This window comes from Dreissena polymorpha, chromosome 1 (genome assembly GCF_020536995.1).
Source record: "Dreissena polymorpha isolate Duluth1 chromosome 1, UMN_Dpol_1.0, whole genome shotgun sequence".
Classification (NCBI taxonomy): Eukaryota; Metazoa; Mollusca; class Bivalvia; order Myida; family Dreissenidae; genus Dreissena; species Dreissena polymorpha.
The window spans coordinates 203,144,603-203,167,010 of record NC_068355.1 but is presented as its reverse complement, the minus strand read 5'-3'; the positions used below and the strand labels follow the sequence as shown (position 1 = coordinate 203,167,010).

The following is a 22,408-nucleotide window of genomic DNA, read 5'->3' as shown; positions in this document are numbered from 1 at the left end:
GGCCTAGGATCATGAAACTTCATAGGTACATTGATCATGACTTGCAGATGACCCCTATTGATTTTCAGGTCACTAGGTCAAAGGTCAAGGTCACAGTGACTCAAAACAGTAGAATGGTTTCCGGATGATAACTCAAAAATGCTTACGCCTAGGATCATGAAACTTCATAGGTCCATTGATAATGACTGGCAGATGACCCCTATTGATTTTCAGGTCACTAGGTCAAAGGTCAAGGTCACAGTGACTCGAAATAGTAAAATGATAAAATGATTTCCGGATGATAACTCAAGAATGCTTACGCCTAGGATCATGAAACTTCATAGGTTAATTGATCATGACTAGCAGATGACCCCTAATAATTTTCAGGTCACTAGGTCAAAGGTCAAGGTCACAGTGACTTGAAACAGTTAAATTGTTTCCTGATGATAACTCAAGAATAATTAGAGGTCAAGGTCACAGTGATTCAAAACAGTAAAATGGTTTCCGGATAACTCAAAAATGCTTACGCCTAGGATCATGAAACTTCATAGGTACATTGATAATGACTGGCAGATGACCCCTATTGATTTTCAGGTCACTAGGTCAAATGTCAAGGTCACAGTGACTTGAAAAAGTAAAATGGTTTCCGGATGATTACTCAAGAATGCTTTTGCCTAGGATCATGAAACTTCATAGGTTCATTGATCATGACTAGCAGATGACCCCTAATAATTTTCAGATCACTTGGTCAAAGGTCAAGGTCACAGTGACAAAAAACGTATTCACAGAATGGCTGCCACTACAACTGACAGCCCATATTGGGGGCATGCATGTTTTACAAACAGCCCTTGTTTTAATAGTTTCCTAACTGGAAGGGACATGATCATTTAGAGCTTTTTTTCTTTCTTACGTAATGGCTGTTTTTTACAAATTTGAGAATTTGAGGACTCAAATGTTCACAATTTAAAAAAGTTTTGACTCAAATGTTCACAATTTAAAAAAGTTTGTGACTCAAATGTTCACAATTGTAAAAAGTTTGCGACTCATTTTTTGACAATTTTGAACAATTCATGACTCATTTGTTCATAATTTTGAAAAGTTTGCGACTCATTTTTTGACAATTTTGAACAGTTTGTGACTCATTTGTTCACAATTTTGAAAAGTTTGCGACTCATTTTTTCACATACTGAGGGGGCCACAGCCCCTTCACAAGTATGAGACAAAACAAGCCCTGTGATTTGATTTGTGTTTGTGGGAGTTTGGTTATTTTTAAACTGAAACATTTATTTTTCCTCAACTGAACATATCAAACCAAATTAATGTTTGCAAATTACTTAGAAAAACCGGTGCCATGGGATTAGTTACTGTGAAAATGTGGAGTTTTGGGCATCTTCACAGTACAGGCTAACTAGTGGTGTTAGCTGGTAGTTGTTCATGTTAAGTAGCCTTTTACTTAGAATTTTACTCCCAGGTGTATGTGAACAGTCATGTGTTTTCTTCTTTTTAAAGTACACGTAAAAGGCACCTTCTTAAATGCTATTGGACTTATAAAATGAGCACTGAAATTGAACATTTCACTAAAAACACATTTAAAAGAATATGTTGATGGATTTGTAAAATGAAGTTCCATGAAATTAAAAAGACCCATAATTCCCAATTTGAAGATTATTTCACACTGCAAATTGTCCAATTGTCAGGTTTTATCATGCTTATTATTCCCAAATCAGGTTTTTTTTCCACTTTTTGGGAAGATAACCCATGGCTTTGGAGTTGGGAATTTTATCGGCATTTTCATGAAATTGGGAAAATTAATTCATTAGCCTTTTTTTTCCACACGAAAAGTCCACTAATTAGGGAAATACTAAATTTGATATAACACTTTATAATCATTAAAATTAAAAGAACAAAATCATAAAATACTTTTTTAGATGTAATTGAATTAAAATATTAAAATTGAGATAAAATACGCATAAGACACTTCTTTCTAAAAAAAAAAAAAAAAATATTTTTTTTTTTTTGTTGGGAAATTGGGAATTTTTTGACCTATTTAGGGATTGGGAACATAGCCGAATTTCGGCTATAAAATTGGGCCAAAAAAACACTGCTATTGGTGTGGTTCAGGTACTTTAAGCAATTGGGGAAAAAATATTGCTGGTGTATTTCTAACGTTCTAGTTTAAAAGACTAACTGGGCTTTCATATTCCATATTGGCTTGCTCAATGTTACAGCTACTGCTCAGCAAAGAATACAACTGTCTGGTGAAAGGCTCGACCGTATCAAAGTCCAGTGATGTCGGGGTACGCGGCCGTTCCATGTCTGGGGATTGCATTTAAGCCGACACTAACAAGGGAGAGAAGTGAAGATCTGCACCTGCAGTGAGTTGTTCCCCTTTAATTGCTGTTTAATTAATTTAACGTATAATTAAAAGGGAGAAAACTGAAGATTTGCACCAGTGAGTTGTTTCCTTAAGTTGCTTTTTATTTATGTAGACTACAATAACAAAGGAAGTAACTGAAGATTTGCATCAGCAGTGAGTTGTTTCTCTTTAGTTGCGGTCTAATTTTGTCTTCAACTTTCGTTACATATTAATTTCCTTTTGAATGTTTTTCTTTTGTGAATTTAATCAGATTTTAACATTCAAGGATCTGGCATGGTAAAATTTTGTTTGTGTTTTTTTAACTTTGGGAAGACATTAATGTTAGCTTTTTACCTCCAATTTATTGAAACATAAATGTACAGTAAAACATCAGTGAGGGCATTATAAAAGAAAAGTTCTTAACAGAACGAGTATCATTTAAACATATTAGAGTTTTAACAAGTTGATGTTCCCTGATATTTTTATTGTTATGCAGGAAAGAAGTGGCTAAAAAGCTAAATAAGCCGCGCTCTGAGAAAATAGGGCTAAACACATGTGCTTAAATTGTTGTCCCAGATTAGCCTGTGCAGTCCGCTCAGGATAATCAGGGACAAAACTTTCCTCTTTAAAGTTATCTTTCTTTGAAAGGAAGTCTCCTCTTTATGAAAATCCAGTCTAGTCGGACGTTGTCCTCCCTGATTAGCTTATGTGGACTTGCTAATCTGGGAAAACACTTTATAATATTAATGAGATGCATATTGGTTTTTAAAATTACATCTGCAATCTTCAAGTTAAAAATGTTCATTATGAATTGACAGGTTAATATAGTATTGACCAACAATTTAGATATTTGAGTACGAAATGGTTTGACTGAATAAAATGTCACGCTATTTCGGACAAGGAACCAGTGAAATGCCAGATTCAAAACTCATGAGTCTGAAGTTTTGCCGCTGAAATCCTTCAGATCCTATCAAAAGGCATATTTTGTTATAGATTGTAATATAAACCTGTTTTACTAGTTCATATTACCCATGTTTTCAGAAGAGCACCAGCCTTGATATAGAGTTGGTACGGCAACGACAGAAGTCGGGCCCGCTGGAGCCCCATTCCAGCACGACCCCTCCCCTGACCCCTAGCTCCTCCCATTTTACCTCCAGCATCAAAGAGTCAGCATTGTTAAACAATTCCATCCCATTGCAATTTCTGAGCACATAGAGTGTTTGCACATTTTCTCAACAACCGCAATGTCCGTGTTGAGTCCGCACTTGAGCCCTGATTGGTTTGATAGACTCAAGTGCCGGAGGTGGTAGAAGTGTTACAGACATAAGAAGTTATTGCAGCAGTTATGGTAACACTAACAGTCAGCTCTCGCTGTTGGACATTACAATACAATGAATATTACGAAAAATACAAAGCTGGATAACTCATTCCATTCTTTTTGGGACAAACAGAACTGCAGCAAGGAACATGAGACGATCACGGAATGTTTGAAGAGTTTAATTCCGAAGCGTAAGCTTTCCACAGGGGATACTCCTGGATGGTCTTAACTTAAGGGACAGTCCAGGTTTGTCCTCTCAGGTGTCCAAACTGTCCAAAGAGAATGCATTTATTTTTGACCAGTTGCTAACAAAGAAAGGCAGTACCGACTTCGTTGTGAACAGTCAAGCATGGTACATCCCTGCGGAATGCCTCAGGTGGGAATTCCATCTGCAACAAGGTGCTAAAGGTGAACCCATCAGGGTGTGTTACTAACCACTTCAAGACCAAACAGCCTCACATTGATTCGACGATAAAGAAGGCGTTGAAAAATGACAGCAGTTTTGATGTGTCATCCAGTTCGCTCTTCGACTCTCAACCCAACATTAGTAAGAACGCAAACTCGGCATTTAGCGTTATCAGCGAGGCTCGAAGGTCATCTCTGCTTCTTGAGCTTCAGGTGAGACCTTACAGTGTTATTTACTTTGTAAAAGTTGGGGCCCAAATTCAGCACCATTCCTAATCTCATAAAGTCTTATTCCATATTTTTCCCATAATTACTGTCTTAAGTTCCCAATTGAAGATTTGCCTGAAAAAATTATTTATATTTAATAGGTTCCAACACGTTTTAGTTTAACATAAGTGACATTAATATTTATATCACTAATTATATTTTTTAAGTATTTGTTAAGAAACAGTTGTATTGTGTCACAGTGACATTTAAAGTGGCATAGTCTCACATTTAAATTTCTGAAGTTATGCCGGTTTCAAAAAATATATATATATAATTATGACACCTTGCTACATACTGTACTTTTCCATGTATTCCTTGCTGTTTAAAGCCCCAAACATTTCAATTTAACAAGTGTGTGCATGTTATTCATTATTACAATGCTATTGTAAGTGCTAATTTGCGGAAAAAACACATTGCGCTATCCTAAATATCAATTATAGACGCAATTTTCTGCATTAAACAAGCAGATGTTAAGAAAGGTGTAGCAGTATTCATATTCAAGGCTTATTCATTTGTCACTTAAAACACTTTTATGGTTAACGTTCCATTTCCTTTTCAGATAAAATTATAAGCCAACCAGACGAACATCGTTGAATCATTTGGCACATATACTAAAACTCGCTCAAGAAATTCAGCACGTCACTTATGAACATCTTCTCGCAAGGCGGCTACATCAACACTTCCAACAGTTGAGCCTTGGTGAGTTCAACTTTCATCCCGACGAGTCACTCGAGGTGAAACAATCTGATCCACAGATAGAGCAGACGCTGAGTGACTCGTCTGTTAACGTCACTGACCTCCATATGTTGCTCTCTAATAATGTGAACCTGCCTGAGGAGCAGTGTTGTCCTACATTCCCTGTTCTGGATGGTGACTTTGGCGTCTAGACTCACACAATCTCTGTCTATGGCCCTATCGCAGCAGCAACAAAAACAGGAAGTATTTCAGCTGCACTCTGGGAAAACAGGGCTTAATGCATGTGCCTCAAGTGTTGTCCCAGAAAAGGGTGTAAAGTCTGCCCAAGCTTATTTGTGACCACACTTTCCGAAATATACCTTAAAACAAAGAATTCCATAAAAGCTGAAAGTGTCGTAGCTGATTAGTTTGTGCAGACTGTACAGGCAAATCTGGAACAACTCTTTACACTTATGCATTGAGCTCAGTTTTTAAAGAGTTCAGAGTTGCACATTTAATTCACGTTACATCAGCTTTTTTCTGACCTTTTTGGAGAAAAGTTCTGATTACCAATCAGGATTTTTGCGTTTTTAATTGGTGAAACTGAGTAAATAAAAACATATAAGAGTTGATTTGATATCAGTTTTAATCATTAAGGGACAGGGCATATTCATACATTTTTGTGCCAAAATTCAGCCTCTAAACCAAATTTTGTTGTTGTTTTCACTTGTTTATTAACAATATTACCCTTGCATAAATTAAACAAAATGCATATTAAATGCTGTTTAATTTAAATTAAGCAATAATTGAAATGCAGTCAACATTCTAAAAATAATTATCTGCATTTATTTTCAATAAGAATATCTATTTAAATTAAATATTTATTTTTTTTTACATAAATTGAAATTAACAACCTTTCTAGGTTTTCAATATACACATATGCCCCTGGAGTGAGAATATGTCCTGAAGATATTTATTAATTATATCCTGTGTTAATTGGGGTATATTGGAATCACCTTGGACGGATGTTTATGTGTCTGTCTTTCCATCTGTCTGTGGGCGTTCACTTAACAATTCAATGTTCAGCATTTACACTTTCAGGTATTGTTCCTTCTCATATGAGGTTGTGAATGTACATTGTATCATTCTGCACTAAACATTACAAAACTGAGACATTCTTTACCATCATGCTACATATTATGACTTGTGGCATTGTGGTATAATCTGCATCACAATTATTACAAATTCTTGTTTGACTAGACAGCAATGACACTTTTTAGCCGAGTATTTTTATACAGATTAGAAGATGTTGTTTTCCATTTCCTATTCTCTTAATGATTCTAGTATGTCAGATGTCAGTTAATGGCATAAGTATATGCACTTAGTTAATCCAGGAAAACGATACCTTAATGACCACACTTCTACGACTAAAATGCATTTTTATTTGTGAAGAAGTATATAAAAAATTGATTAAATTCCTGGATTTTCTCATTTTTGCGATTCCTACAGGACCCCATGCAATCACACAGCGGAACAACAAGAGGCTCTCTGGTCAGCTGGGCCTGGACGCCCGGGAACAAATCCTTGGTATATGCAGTGAGCTCTTGGGCCAGGAATTTGGGGCAAAGCTGAACGAGTCCTACCCCAAGGGTACATCCAGCCTAACCATGGGGCTCCAAACTTCCCTTCTCAGGGGCAGATATAACCTCATCTACGAGGTAGATTGTAATACAAAGAGTTTCACAGTCATTCAAATAAGTTTTGGTAAAGTACGGATTTTGTCTTTTTTTCTGCTACTTGAGGCCTGAAACTTTGGATGCATTTTGATACCATGGTATATGTTTTCCATTCTTTTGCGATGTGTATGTGTACGTCTGTCAACTTTTTGTCAAGGGACATTGCCTCCTAAAGTACTGGAGAGAATTAAATGAAATCTCCCAGAAATGTTCATTGGGTGTTCATTTTTTTCTTCTTTTTTGAAACTGCATAGCCAAGAGGTTTAATATTTAATTTGCTAAAATTGTTACCAAATTATGTCTTAAGGGTCAATACTGGCTAAGCTCTGGGATTTCCCAGTTTTACATATACATATATAGGGACAGCCAAAATCTTTGTTTGAAACTTCAAAGCCCAGGTGTTTCATATTTGGTATGGAACATCATCTAAAGGTCCCCTACATAGTTTATTTTATTAATAAACTTGGTCCTAGTTATCATTGACTGATCCTGGTAAAACTGTCTTAAAAACGTTGTGTTAAACAGCAAAGTCCCGTGGGTTTATATTTGGTCCATGTAACGGATGCCATTTCTGAATGCATTGAATACATTTGTGGGATTTGTTAAGATATTTCTATCTGTTCATAGGGTACTTATCATCACAAGTTTGGCCCAGCAAATGATGTTCCTCAAGTGCAACACAGCCACTGCATCTCAACAGGTAAGTCCCAGTAATACACAGGCACTACCTCTCAACAGGTAAGTCCCAGTAATACACAGACACTACCTCTCAACAGGTAAGTCCCAGTAATACACAGGCACTACCTTTTAACAGGTAAGTCCCAGTTATACACAGGCACTACATCTCAACAGGTAAATACCAGTAATACACAGGCACTACCTTTAAACAGGTAAGTCCCAGTCAGGGATCATATTTTCCCGCAACATCAATAGGTCCGGATATAAATGGGGAAGCATATCCGAAAATGTGTATCCGAAATCATGACAAATTACGTTAAAATATATACCATTGATTTTGCCATTCATGAAGGTGGTACAATACATGTACAAGTAAAATTCCCTTAGGCATTTTTTTTAAACGGAACGAGTTTTCTCAACTGGTTTTATCATTTGGTATTTCAGTTTTGTTTCGTGTGCTGTTTTATCAGACTCTTTTCATCGTTGTCAATATTATTAATCTGTGTAAGTCTATACCGATGTTTTTAAATTGTTGTCGACTCGATAATATCTTACAAACATGCACTGAACCAAACAAATGCCTGTGCGTAGGTTGGCTACTGACAACAACAAACCAAATAATTAAGAAATAATTTGTTGTCAAATAACCTACGGCCGATAGTTTAGATGCGTAGGGATTTAAACACGAGAGCGAAGCAGTTGAAACAAAGCATCTAATTATCCGGTCGTGAGTTATTCAACACAAAGTATAAAGTACACGAATTATTTCGATTCTAACACGGTTTTACTAAAGATTTATTCAATGTATATTATTTTTCTTGTGTACTATTTTCTGTAAAGTTCCGTCCATAAAAATAACTTTCGGCTGTTCTGTCGATCAGATCCGCGACTTTCATTCATAATTATATTACCGGAATAATACGCTGGTGGAAAATGTATCAACATGTTTTGTTTAGTTACAGCGCGTGCATTCAGACACATCTTTTCGGATGCGTCTTTAATCCGCTGTTCACAAGTTTTTGATTCTTGGTCTGACGTGCAATAAACCGGTCCTGACCGGATTAGAGACTCTAGCGAATGGTTTATCACACCTAATCGAGATAAGAATGTCATTAGGGTGTGTTAGCATGTACACTGTGTAATCGATTTCATGACATGGGAATTTTAATAGCAAACAGAATCGGACCGACTGTTTGGGATTTTCAATCGGTCTTTCTTGACCCCAATCGGTCAAGGACCGACAAAACCGAAAAAAATATGTTCCCTGGTCCCAGTAATACATAGGCACTACCTTTCAACAGGTAAGTCCCAGTTATACACAGGCACTACATCTCAACAGGTAAGTCCCAGTAATACACAGGCACCTCATCTCAACTGGTAAGTCCCAGTAATAGTTTGTTTCATCACTTTTGGAATGGGGCTGGGACTTTTTGTATTTGGAAAAAAACTTTCTATTATTCCCCGCCATAGGAGGAGGGATATTGTTTTGGCGTTGTCCGTCCGTCCGTCTTTCCATCCGTCCGGCACTTTTGTGTCCGGGGCCATGTCTTGGAAATGCTTTGGTGGATTTGATTCGTTGAAATTTGGTATGAGTATATATATGGATAAGAGGATGATGCACGTCAAATGGCATTGTACACCATCTGTTAATATTGGAGTTAAGCTCCTGTGTATCTTGAAAAAAAATCTTTTTGATATAAGCTAAGAGCTTTATCTCCATTTACACATGAGCCAGAGCCATGCATTTTGCCAAATTTGTTCTCAATCATCTGAGGTTGATTTACATTCAACACCCATAATCCTAGGGGCTAAGGGCATGGCCCTTTGTATCTTGAAAAAAATGCTTTTTAATACGGTGAAACCATTATTAATCGTCAGGCATTAATTTTCATAAATTTCGTCAGTCGACCGATCGGCGAATTTAAGATCTTAACGAACAATCATGCTCTATGTTTGAACAAAAACAAACACTAAGTTGAACAATATTTTAAAACTTTACCGTTGACATGAGGCATTAAATTCCAACATAATCCATGCACACATTCACTGCTGTTTCGTTATCAAGATTAATCCGGTTTTGACACAAAGGGATGTAGATTACACAAGGTACTTAACTGACACGTTACACTTCTTTAAAACGCGTGTGCAGTACAGCTGTATCAAATGCGTTTACTTCGCTTATGTGGAATGGTAATAAATAAGCGCTAATTGTTTATAACTTTATTACCCATTAGGTGCATTGTATTTTTCAGGGGTGTTGCATATTAGCCATCACGCAACGAATGCCAATGAAAGACAATAAACCAAATGAAAAGATGACGATGTGTGATCAATAGATTAAGACTAATTGGCAATTGGCTTCGTTGTTATAAACACTCGTTAACGGTTATTCGATCCCACTTGTCCGCTAATCATAACAATGAACGTGTAAATGGCATACATTAAGAGGGTCCATTACTGTCCTTTGATAACAAAAGACTAGTTAATTGGCATGTGACAAACAGGCCCCACCTCCTGCAGTGATTCTCAAGTGTGTTTCCGCATTCGTACCACGATTTTTCGCAACTGCGATTGATCGCGAATATGTATTACACACAAATCGGATATTGACTGACGCATTTTTTTTAAATGCAAAATCAGAAATCGGCGAATTAAAGTGCTGACGAAATCGTCATTTTTATTAAAATGACGAAATTTTGTGCTATCGAAAATAAATGGTTTCACAGTATAAGCATAGAGCTTTATCTCCATTAACACATGAGCCAGAGCCATGAAACTTGCCATAGTTGGTCTCAATCATCTGGGGGTGCTTCACATTCAACATTCATAATCCTAGGGGTCAAGGTCAAGGTTACACATCGTGGTTAAAGGTCACAAATTTTATGAATTATTCATTATTTAGTCATTCTTTTACTATGCATTAATGGATTCTGTAATAACTGTCCATAGGTAATTGATTCATGAAAAATATACTTTCTGCATTTTATTGTCTGCAAACCAATCACAGGTACAAATGAGTTAAATAATAATTAACAAAATGCACATCCCTTCAGTTATACCTTTTATTTTAGTTCTACACCCATTCATAAACAAAATTTATTTGGCAGGGGATATCATTTCAACAAATTTACTTGGCTTAAGTAAAATTGAGAAATTGGTGTTGTGGTAGTTTTTGGTAACAAATACTTAAACATTGAGGATGCAAGTGTGTTAAATATAACATTTTCTATGGATCAACTTGTAGAGCTGAATAGGAAAATAAAATGGAAATGGCATATATTTTTTCCTTGCTTTGGAAACCTTCACTTGTTAATTTTATTCAGTCATTTTAGAAAAATGTATACTTTGTTACATTTGGAATGTGGCCGAACAACAGCCCCAAATAAATATACCAGACCTGTTTACTTCTACGGATTCGCAGTAGTTACTACGGATTATTTTGCTTAACTACGCACTACGGATTTGTACTGAAAAACAACGGATCAATTGGTCAAAATTTTCAAATTTCAGTTATTTATCATACTTTCGCTTATTTTCGGTCTTTGCGGGTAATTTATCAATCATAATCATTTTTGCGCTTGCGTAGTAAGAAACGTTAAAATTCAAGCCTCCCGGGGAACGAGTGCTGATCGAGCTTGTCGAGTCGTCACCGAAGAACAACTGACTTGCGTATTGGTTCGCAAATTTAGCCGAATATATACGAGTTTACGTTGCTAACCAGTATACACATCTCTCTCTCTATTGCGGATAATACCGACGATATTCGATGTATCGGGATTGAGCACGTCTGTTTTTACACACGTCCAAAATGGCGGCAAGCAGACGAGAAATTGCGATTAACGGCGAAAATAATAAATACCATTCAAACAAACAGTGGATATCAAATGGTCATTAGGGAATAATGTAATGCGTGTGTCAATTAACGCAAAATACTACGTTTGAGATAAAAAATAAAAAGAAATATTTATCAGAAATCTGCAAAGTGAATGTACGTCACGGAAACAAGTGTTGGAAAATTGGAGTTCAGTCTACTCACAAAGTTAAATCATTTATAATAAGATGAGTATCGTTCGAAAATGGAAAGAGACAAACATGATTTGATTTATATGTTAGTGGATCTGTGTATACTCAGATTCATATGCATATTCTGCTTTATTATGTTTGTTATGCTGTACAGTTTAATCAAATAGCATTGAACTGAGGTTGTCAAGTGCAAGATATTGAAAGGTAAACAAATAAAATATATTATTTTAACTCCATAAAATACATTATTAACACAGCAACAACACTTAAGGGTGTTTGTCAATATTTGTTTATGTTTTCCCCTTATGATATTTAATTTAAAAAAATACTGAATTAAATTAACAGCTACTCTCAAAGAGCTTATGAGCAAATGGTGTATTTAAGAATCTATAGATTATTGCAAGTTTAATATGCATGTGGATGGGTATTAACTAAATATTGTCTTCATTGTAAGGAGACATTAAAGCAGCACTTTATAATATAAAAATGCTGTCAAACATGCACTTAAAAACAATTTTAATTGTGCTTCTTATAATCATATTTATAAACTTAATGTTTCCCAATTTCATGATTTATCCCGCTATTTTTTCCGATTTCATGGTTAATCGCGCTAATTTTTCCAATCCAAATGGCACAGGCTGTAACAAACAAAAGCAAATAAAATCACTTAACAAATTCAATGGTTAGCAAGTAAATTTATATAATTCTTTATGTACCGTTAAATTGATATTTGACCCAGGCATGGTGTTTTAATGCTCAAAATGATTGAAAAGGTTAAAACTACATACAACAGCCCAAAACTACTGAGAGATGCCCTTCATACTACTGAGAAGCAATAGATAGGGTAAACAGGTCTGATATACATTAAAAACTGAGGTAAGTCCCCTTATCATTGGAAAAGGAATCATTGCTGATCACCTAGCACGAGTTCCCGTCTTGAAATGCCTCATTCTTAGAAAACTTGTCTTAATGCATGTGCTGCTTTAAGTCTCACCCTAGATTAGCCTGTGCATTCCGCACAGGCTAGTACGGGAGGACATTATCCACTTTTTGCACTTTTTTTGTTTCAGGTAGTCTCTTCTTTATGAAAATCCAGTCTTGTTCGAAAATTTGTCCCTGATTAGCCTGCGCCGACTGCACATGCATTAAGCCAAATTTTAAGCAAATTTCCCCTAAATGCGGCTTTTATAAACTTAAGACTTTTGATGCAATCAAGCTTTAACAAATTGGTAAAACCCAAATGCTAAATGGGTTTTCTGCACTTCAATTAATTGACCAATCTTATTTCATTTTGAGGGTTAAACGTGAAACTAAGGCATCTTCAATACAATACAAGAGTTTCACACTTAACACTCAAATTATGGGTTATATTGACCAACAAGAGCTTTATTTAAAAAAATGGCAATAATATGCAAATTATTTGTAGGTACCATTCAAAACTTACTCTTTAACTCTTTGCAAAATCATGTTCCATATCAAATGTAATGATCATAATGAAACAGTCATTTCTATAAAAAGGGGTCAATGTTTTTTGTACAATGGGTTTTATACTTGTGGGGATCTGGATAGCAACTTTAATAGCCAATAATGTGATCGAAATTGTTATTATATGCAAGTGATAGTAGTAGTATAAGAAGCTTTGTATCGACTACATCAGTAATTGATTTCCCCAATTGCTATAGACCCCAGAAGACTTGTTAGTGATATGTGATGGATATGAACACATTTTTAGATCTGTTTTAAGCTTACTCTATAAAGCATTTATTGTGATAACCCTATGTTAAGTATTGTGCTGTACTGCGTGGTCAACTTTTGGCTCGTTACCACTCTAGAGGCCTAATTTGTTAATCCAATCTTGATGAAACTTGGCAAGAAGTATATATTGATGCCACCACAGGGGCAACATATATGACTTTATCTTGATACAACTTAGTGGGTATGCTTATATTGACAATATGTATGCCAATTTGGAGTTTAGGTGATGTGCAAAGTCAAATTGTAGAACTCCACTCCAGATGCCACATTTATGACTCAATTTGATGAAACTTGGTCAAAATGTTTATCTTTTAATTTTTGAGGCTAAGTTTGTTTCAATGTAACATTCATCCAAAAAGTAGGTCACCAGATACAATATATAAAAACCTTCTTTTCACTTTAGAACTCACATTAATAACTCATTTTTGGTGAAACGTGCAGTTAATGTTAATCATGAATGCTTGACATTGGATTCACATCAGGTGCATTCAAAAACTAGGTCACTAGTTCAAATGTTCTTCATATCTTGTTACCACTCTTTATAATTTTATTGACACTCAATCTTCATAAAACTTCATTAGAATCATTTTTGTATTTTGTCTCGACCAAGTTTTAAATCGGGTCACATCTTTCCATTAACAAGATAAACAAGTTAAATCAAAGATCACTCTAGAAGCCATATGTATTGACTCAATCATGTTCAAACTGGGTCAGAATGTTTATCTTTACAATATCAAGGCCATTTTCGAAACTTCAAGTCTTCTACCAAAGTTTTAAGTTGAACTCAGGTAAGTCTTCAGGGCCATGCTTACCCTCTTGTTTCAATAAGCAAGATGCAGATTATTTTCAAATACGGATATTTTGGATTGTTTTCAAATAAGGCAATTATAGATTTTTTTAAGATAATTTGTGCAATTAAGAAATATGTTGTTGTGTTTTTCAGTGTACTTAAAATACTAAATGTGTCTAATTTTAAAAGAAAATGTCTGTTTTCTATTCATTCTATATTCAAAGGTCCCCGGTCTCTCTTGCAACAACAGAAGCTAAAGTTGCAGTGTAAAATAGAGGAAGAGTTGACATGAAATTGCTGCTTCAGCCTTCATTGGAACATCAGCAGCAGCAGCAGCAACAACAACACTTTAAATTCAGCAATCAACAGTTCGATTGACGAAGGCTTTCAAATGTACGAGACTTGAGAAAACTTAATTGGAGATTCCCCTTTGGTGAATGTTTTCTTTAATATTTGAGTGGATATTAACAATTGAGCCTTCCTCATGTGGTCAAAGTATCGTCCACGCATGCTTATCTGCTTTAACACTTTTCAGGCTTATCTGGGTTAACACTTCAGGCTTATCGGAGTTAACACTTTTCATGATTATCTAGGTAAACACTTTTCAGGACTATGTGGGTTAACACTTTTCAGCATTATCTGAGTTAACACTTTTCGCTTTAATGGTATTTTTTGTATAAAGGAAGTCTTTTTGGCAAAAATCTAGTTAAGGTCGAGTGTCGACAAAGGATTAGCCTGTGAGAACTAAACAGGCTAACTTGAGACAATATTTTACACACATACATTTAACCTCATTTTCACAGAGTGAGGCTCAATATTGTGATTTGTCAAAATGTGTCATGATTCTGTCCATGTGACCTTGTCATATACATGTGGCATTATGATTCTGTCCATGTGACCTTGTCATATACATGTAGCATTATGATTCTGTCCATGTGACCTTGTCATATACATGTGGCATTATGATTCTGTCCATGTGACCTTGTCATATACATGTAGCATTATGATTCTGTCCATGTGACCTTGTCATATACATGTGTCATTATGATTCTGTCCATGTGACCTTGTCATATACATGTGCCATTATGATTCTGTCCATGTGACCTTGTCATATACATGTGGCATTATGATTCTGTCCATGTGACCTTGTCATATACATGTGTCATTATGATTCTGTCCATGTGACCTTGTCATATACATGTGGCATTATGATTCTGTCCATGTGACCTTGTCATATACATGTGGCATTATGATTCTGTCCATGTGACCTTGTCATATACATGTGGCATTATGATTCTGTCCATTCGACCTTGTCATATACATTTGGCATTATGATTCTGTCCATGTGACCTTTTCATATACATGTGGCATTATGATTCTGCCAATGTGACCTCTTCATACCTTGAGAACCCACTACATCTACACATTATAAACTCACCACTTTTGTGAATTGTCATATACATGTGGCATTATGATTCTGTCCATGTGACCTTTTCATAGCTTGAGAACCCACTACATCTACAAACTATAAACTCTTTATTGTGAATTGTCATATACATGTGGCATTATGATTCTGTCCATGTGACATTGTCACACCTTGAGAACCCACTGCATCTACAAACTATAAACTCATCATTGTGAGTTGTCATATACATGTGGCATTATGATTCTGTCCATGTGACCTTGTCATACCTTGAGAACCCACTGCATCTACAAACTATAAACTCATCACTTTTATTACAATTTTATTTTTCCATTCCCTTGTTGCGAAATTACATCATTATTTTGCCCCAACCTTACAACTCTTTGTTTTCATTTGTCTATGGCAAAATGATGTATTAAATGACGTCATTAAACAAAAAAGAAACCAGAAACAATTTTGTTCAGCCTATGTTAACTTTGTGTTGTAATTATGAGAGTTAAATAGTACTTTAAAATACTATGGGTACAAATATTGCGGCTGTTAGTGGTTTGCATCTGACATTATGTCTGCTCTATATTTCAAAACATTGGATCATCATGAAAGTTGGTGATAAAGTTTTTTGTCATAATCTCTCGTCCAAGTTTAGTTAGCAGCCAGATTGAATTTAGCACTTTCACCGTATATTTTTGTTTAATGAAGAAAAATTGACCAAATTAAACTTGTCTGGCATTGAACTCATAATAAATGTAACCCAGTCTTCTAAACAGGATTTTGTTGGCATTCCCGTTGTTCATTTATTTGGATTATGAACTGAGTGAAAAATTGTGCCCTGTCTAAGCATAAATACCATAATAATTTATGCAATTGGCGTAATTTTCTTGATGATTTACATATCTTTTGGTGAACTGTTTTCATTGCAAAACTATGTAATGCTTTGTATAGTGTATGTCCTGTGTCTAACTTCATGTCACATGGTGACTTACCTTAAGTAAAGGACCTTGTAGGGATGGATAGGATGATCTGCTAATGCTACTAGAGTTTCACTTTGTTGATATTTTATTTCACAGGAAAACATGTCAATTACCAACGCATATTTCCCTGAAAACCTGGCCAAGCTTATAAACAGCGCTAATGCGCAAAACGTGACCCTTCAGAGAAATGGGATTCCAGGACAAATGTCAAACCGTTACCAATCTGGGCTCCAGCAGCAGACTCAGCCATGGTGGGCAGGTTTATAAAGCACCCATGGTCTCAATGCTCTCTGAACATCTCAATCTGTCAGAAGCCTCAGTCGTGGGGGCAGGTTTATAAAGCACCCATGGTCTCAATGCTCTCTGAACATCTCAATCTCTCAGAAGCCTCAATCGTGGGGGGCAGGTTTATAAAGCACCCATGGTCTCAATGCTCTCTGAACATCTCAATCTCTCAGAAGCCTCAGCCGTGGTGGGCAGGTTTATAAAGCACCCATGGTCTCAATGCTCTCTGAACATCTCAATCTCTCAGAAGCCTCAGTCGTGGGGGCAGGTTTATGATGTACCGATGGTCTCACTGCTCTTTGAACTGGGTTTGATTGGTAGATGGTCATCTTGTGACAAAGCCCTAACTTATCATTGGCCAAGTAACTTTTGCACAATATCCAATTAATAATTCTGTATCTCATCACACATGGGAATTCAGAGGCTGTGTAACTGATATTCTATTCAGGGTTATTAACTAACATTGTGCCCACAGTTGTGTAAAGTTGTGTGAATATCTTTGTTTTAAAAAAGGAAAACGCATAAAACATTTGCATCACTTGTAATCAAAAATGTTCGATGAAGGAACAATCATTTTGCAATATGACAAATATTCCAGAATATATTTGTCTTTTGACGGATCTTGGTCAGTGTCTAGCAGTATCCAGGCAAACAAGTCAAGTCAGCTAAGCAGCAATAACAGCAGCAGCAGTCAAGTAAGTTGTCTTCCATGTTTGAGCTACCTGTGTATGATCTTAATTGTATATGACACAATACATCAACAACACTCACGCATTTGAAAGGTACCTATTACATGTATTAATGCACACATTAAAAAATAACTTTCTTTATAATTTTCATTCATTATCAAACCTTCGTTTCCATACATATTTAAGCATATTGATATAGTGACCATGCTTTGATTTATTGTTTGATTTAATCACTTTTCCTCTCGTTTACTTACCAGGTTGAGGGTCGCCCAAAACCACCCAGTGCCTTGCGATGAAAACCTCCAACGGGACTGTGACCTTGCCCTTGTACTCACCTAATGGTCAGGTTGACGGTCACTTGGGCTTAGATAGTCACTGCAGTAAGAACGTGTGAGGTTTTAAAGGTACTTGTTCACAGATTTTATGAGTAGTTTGATTGACCCGACTGACAAAACTAAAGCACATTTAAAAGTGGCTACATATTAAATAAAAACATACAAACATATAACTACAAAGAATACCAATATTTGCATTATGGTATTGTGAATTGCTTTTACTGCTTTTAATCAGTTAAAAACCCAAAAGAAGGCAGTTTTTTTAATAATTTTCATTCTTAATTTTGTATATTAATTACTTTAGGTTATTCCATAAACTGTGTTGTTGTGGTTTTAATAATGTTAGAAAAATGATATTGAAAACTAGATGACCAAGTTATATTATATTGTTCCATCTGTATTTGTAAACAAAATGACTGCAGAACAGGGCATCACTATGTAAATCTATTAACATTTGTATTTTTTTTACAATTGTGTATTTGTATACGGGTGGTGCGGTAGTCGAGTGGTAACACACTGGTCTACCAATCCAGAGGTCCCCGGTTCAATTCCTGGCCGGGGCACTGGAAATTTCAGAAATGCTTCAAGTGTTTCCCACCCATCTAGAGATGTACTGGTATAAAACCCAGGTAATTCTTGCGTGTATCGGTTCTATACACTGAGCACGTAAAAGAACCAAGGGATCTATTCGCAAAGAGCTAGGGTATCGCACCCGGATTCCTTGTGTCTCAATACTGTCTCTTCTGCTTGCTGCCTTTAGCATTAACCAAGGACCCCATTAGAAATAAATGATTGCACTTTCATGGGTTATCCTTGACTGCAAGGTCAAAAGAAATACACATACACATTTGTCAAAATGACTAAAAACAGGGCATCAACAGAAACATGTTCATTTAAATATTGCTCAATCACTGACAGTAAACAGAAATTCTACAGAAAGAAAAATACTTTAAATAAAATATTGCTCCATTGTTTTACTGTAAACGAATTGATTACAAAACAGGAATATATCTTCAAACATTTCCCTTAAAATATTTTATATAATTTTCAGTAAAGAAGATGACTTCACAACATGACATCCGAGACTGCAGGGACGAAATGAGTGTCCTCACGTCAGCAGAGGAAGCCAAGACACAATACGAGAATTTCCAGCAGCTTACCTGCTTGTATGGGTTATTTTTAACCTAATTATTATATGATTTAGTTAGGTTATTATATATATTTATATAGTTTAAATATAGATTTGATATTATCCACTGAAGAAAAAATATGAAAACAATTATTACAACATTTTTGTTCAACATCAGCCAGCCAGTAAATTGTTTGTTTCTAAAAAATGCAAATGTGTGTCGAATATCAACAGGACATTTCGTTTGTTATAAATCAATTTAAAATATTAAATTAATCTACAACAGTGCACACAATCTGACACTTTTTTTTCCACCATACTTTTTGTCAGTTTGTAAGGATGCAATTAAAAGAGTGTGTATCCGACTTTGCATCAGACCCCTATTAGAAGTAGAGCCCTGCCTATAAAGAGACTAATCCAGTACCGACCTGTGCACATGTCTATTGCAATAAACAAGCTGTCATAATTGCACTTGTCTTTGGCTTATTCTCAGATGAGTCGCTATATCAATGTATTTAATGTTATTTTTTACCTTAAAAAATAACAGTGTGTAAATGTAAACCCTGTAAATTCAAGTGATTTCAAAATAAAACACAAGCAAATGACTTTAAAACTGTCCTCACGTTAGTTTCTGTTTTTGTACTGAACATAAAAAAGTGTTGCATTTGGTAAATCTTCACTTTTTCTATAACAATTATATTATTTAAACCCTTTCTTGTTAACCTGCCACGTGTGTTTTATGCCCCACTTCAAAGAAAAGAGGGTAATATTATTTTGCAGGATGTTTGCCGGTCTGTCGTTGGGTGTGTTGGTAGACCAGTTGATTTTCTGTAACTAACTAGTCAACAAATTGATCTATTGGCTTGATACTTCACATGTGCATTGGTTTGGACAGTAGATGACCTCTATTGAAATTGGGGCCACTAGTTCAAAGGTAAAATTCACTGTCACAATAATTATGAAAATCATTTCTGATCAATAACTTGACAACAAATTGACCAATTGGCTTGATACTTCACATATACATTTGCCTTGGACAGTAGATTACCTCTATTGAAAATGGGGTCGCTAGGTCAAAGGTCACAGTCACAATACGTGTGAAAATCCTTTCTGATCAATAACTCGTCAACAAATTGACCTATTGGCTTGATACTTCACATGAGCATTGGCCATGGACGATAGATGACCCCTATTGAAATTGGGGTCACTAGGTTAATGGTCAAGGTCACTGTCGCAATAAGTGCCAAAATCGTGTCCGATTAATAACTTGTAAAAAAATTGACCAATTGGCTTGATAATGAATATGTGCATCGGTCTTGGACAGTAGAGGATGTCTATTGAAATTTGGGTCACTAGTTCAAAGGTCAAGGTCACTGTGACATTAGGTGATAAATTGGTATTCATTCGATATTTCATCAAAGGATTGAGTGATGGGTGTCAGGGCTCTGTTTTGGGAGGCATCTGTCTCAAACCGCGGGGCTTTTGTTTTTATTTAAACATTCTTTTAAAAAAAGTTTGGTGATAAACCAAAATGAACTAATGTTTCCTCTCTAATTATTTTAGCTTCATTGCATTGAATGCCTTCACATTTTCAAGTCTCTTTACAACTCTAGAACATCGTGGGCACAATGTGGGCTCTAGTTCAATATTTTGACATTGCATTGTCGATATGAAAGATCGAAACACTGACAAGTGTTTTGTCGGGTTAAAATTAGTTTTGTTTGTCCTTGAAAACGCTAGTATTGTCTTTAATTTGTTTGTTGCACGATTTACTTTTATTCCACAAAACCTGGGAAGCAGAGCAATGAGTATGTCCCAGGAGCATTTGCAGTCACAGCAAGTGAACCAGCGGCAGTCATCGTCTCCAGATTCTGAGATCCCCATGCTTCACAACCCTCAGTCTATGAAAATCATGCAGAGCGAACCTTGGGTGAGTTTTCGTGTCATGTGCATGCTTTTTCATGGCCTCACTTTCAGAGATTGGTAGGTGCATGTAGATTTACCCTTTTGTGTCCATACATCTTTCAATCCAGCTGTGTTTTTTTTGTCATGTGTGACCTAGAAAAGTATTGCTTCTTGTGTGATAAAATCAGACATATTTACAATCATGTGAACTTTCCTTCTTGTTTATTCCCCCTTAAATGAAGTTTAGGGGTGTATATAGGAGTGAGCTTGTCAGTCGGTCGGTTCGTATTAAGTGTCCACTCTCTAATTCAAGTTGTTTTCATCCGATTTTCACCAAACTTGGTCAGATGTTGTATCTAGATGATGTCTAGATCAAGTTCGAATATGGATCATGCTGGGTCAAAAACTACGTCACTGGATCACTTAGTGCGTTTTAAACATTAAGTATGGTGTCCGCTCTTTTATTCAAGTAGTTTTCATCAGAGCTTCACCAAACTTGGTTAGAATTTGTATCTAGATGATGTGTAGGTAAAGTTCAAACATGGGCCTTGCCGGGTCAAAAACTAGGTCACGGGGTCACTTAGTGCGTTTTAAACATTAAGGATGGTGTCCGCTGCTTTTTTGTGAAGGCAACATGCAAAATATTCAGTGTCAATGCGGCATGTAGAGTATTAGTCACGTCTGTGACGAAGCTCTAGTTTTGGTTAATTTTTAGCTCGGCTGTTTTCGGAGAACACCCGAGCTATTGTCATAGCCAGCTCGTTGTCCGCTGTTCGGCGTAGGCGTCGTGCTAAAACCTTAACATTGGCCTTAACTTTTTAAATATTGAAGATAGAAACTTGATATTTGGCATGCATGTGTATCGCATAAAGCTGCACATTTTGAGTGGTAAAATTTCAAGGTGAACATCATCTCTCAAGGTCTAGGGTCAAAAAAACAAATCCAAGGGAAGTAATAAGCTTTAAATGGACATAGTTATCTGACCTGCCAACGTATATATTTTTGTTAAATAAATCAAAGTGGTGCAGAAGGTGGCATTTTGTTTCTGACAAACACATCATGGTAAAAGGTCAAAGTCAAGGTCATCCTTTACTGTCTACGGTAAAAAATACAAATCCAAGGGAAGAAATAAGCTTTAAAGGGAGATACCTAATCCATATTGAACATAGCAACTTGATATATTTGGCATGCATGTGTATCTCATGGAGCTGCACATTTTGAGTGGTGAATCTACAGTCACAGTAGTGGCTTTTAATTATTTGCTACTCAAAATAGAGATTTGTTAGAGACAATTATTTTCAAGGGAAGTAATTTATTTAATTATAAATGTCATATTATATATTTCCTTACCAAGAATTGAAGTTCTTTTCACAGTTACTGTACAGATTAATTATTTTGATTATTTATAACTCAAATGATTTATTTAAAAATGTTTTTTTTTAATTATATAATTATCATTTCTTTCATGTTTATTACATACCTGTGGACTTATGTCCATAGATACATGGTCTGACGAACACATCTCTTGTTTTAAATGATATAATTATCATTTCTTACCTGTTCTTATCTGTAAATGCTAGTTTTCATTAAATACCAGTGGACTTATGTCCATACATACATGATAAACTCTGGCTATGATTTCTTTGATAAACCACAGGCCTAGGTTGTAAGTGTTGTCTGACTTGGTCA

General features: G+C 35.8%; 1 protein-coding gene across 7 annotated transcripts in view; it reads left to right on the top strand.

The window, feature by feature from the left end:
- The window catches only part of LOC127864687 (uncharacterized), a 192,174-nt gene that overhangs the window by 11,850 nt on the left and 157,916 nt on the right, over nucleotides 1-22,408 (top strand). For 3 of the 7 annotated variants that reach the window (XR_008042208.1, XR_008042209.1, XR_008042205.1), the window contains exon 1: nucleotides 19,609-20,744. The gene's annotated coding sequence lies outside the window, so the exon portion shown is untranslated. Of the gene's footprint in view, nucleotides 1-2,207; nucleotides 2,355-3,376; nucleotides 4,272-4,884; nucleotides 5,025-19,608; nucleotides 20,745-22,408 lie in introns of those variants that run through there. The other 4 variants (XM_052404588.1, XR_008042207.1, XR_008042206.1 and 1 more) reach the window with 4 other exon arrangements.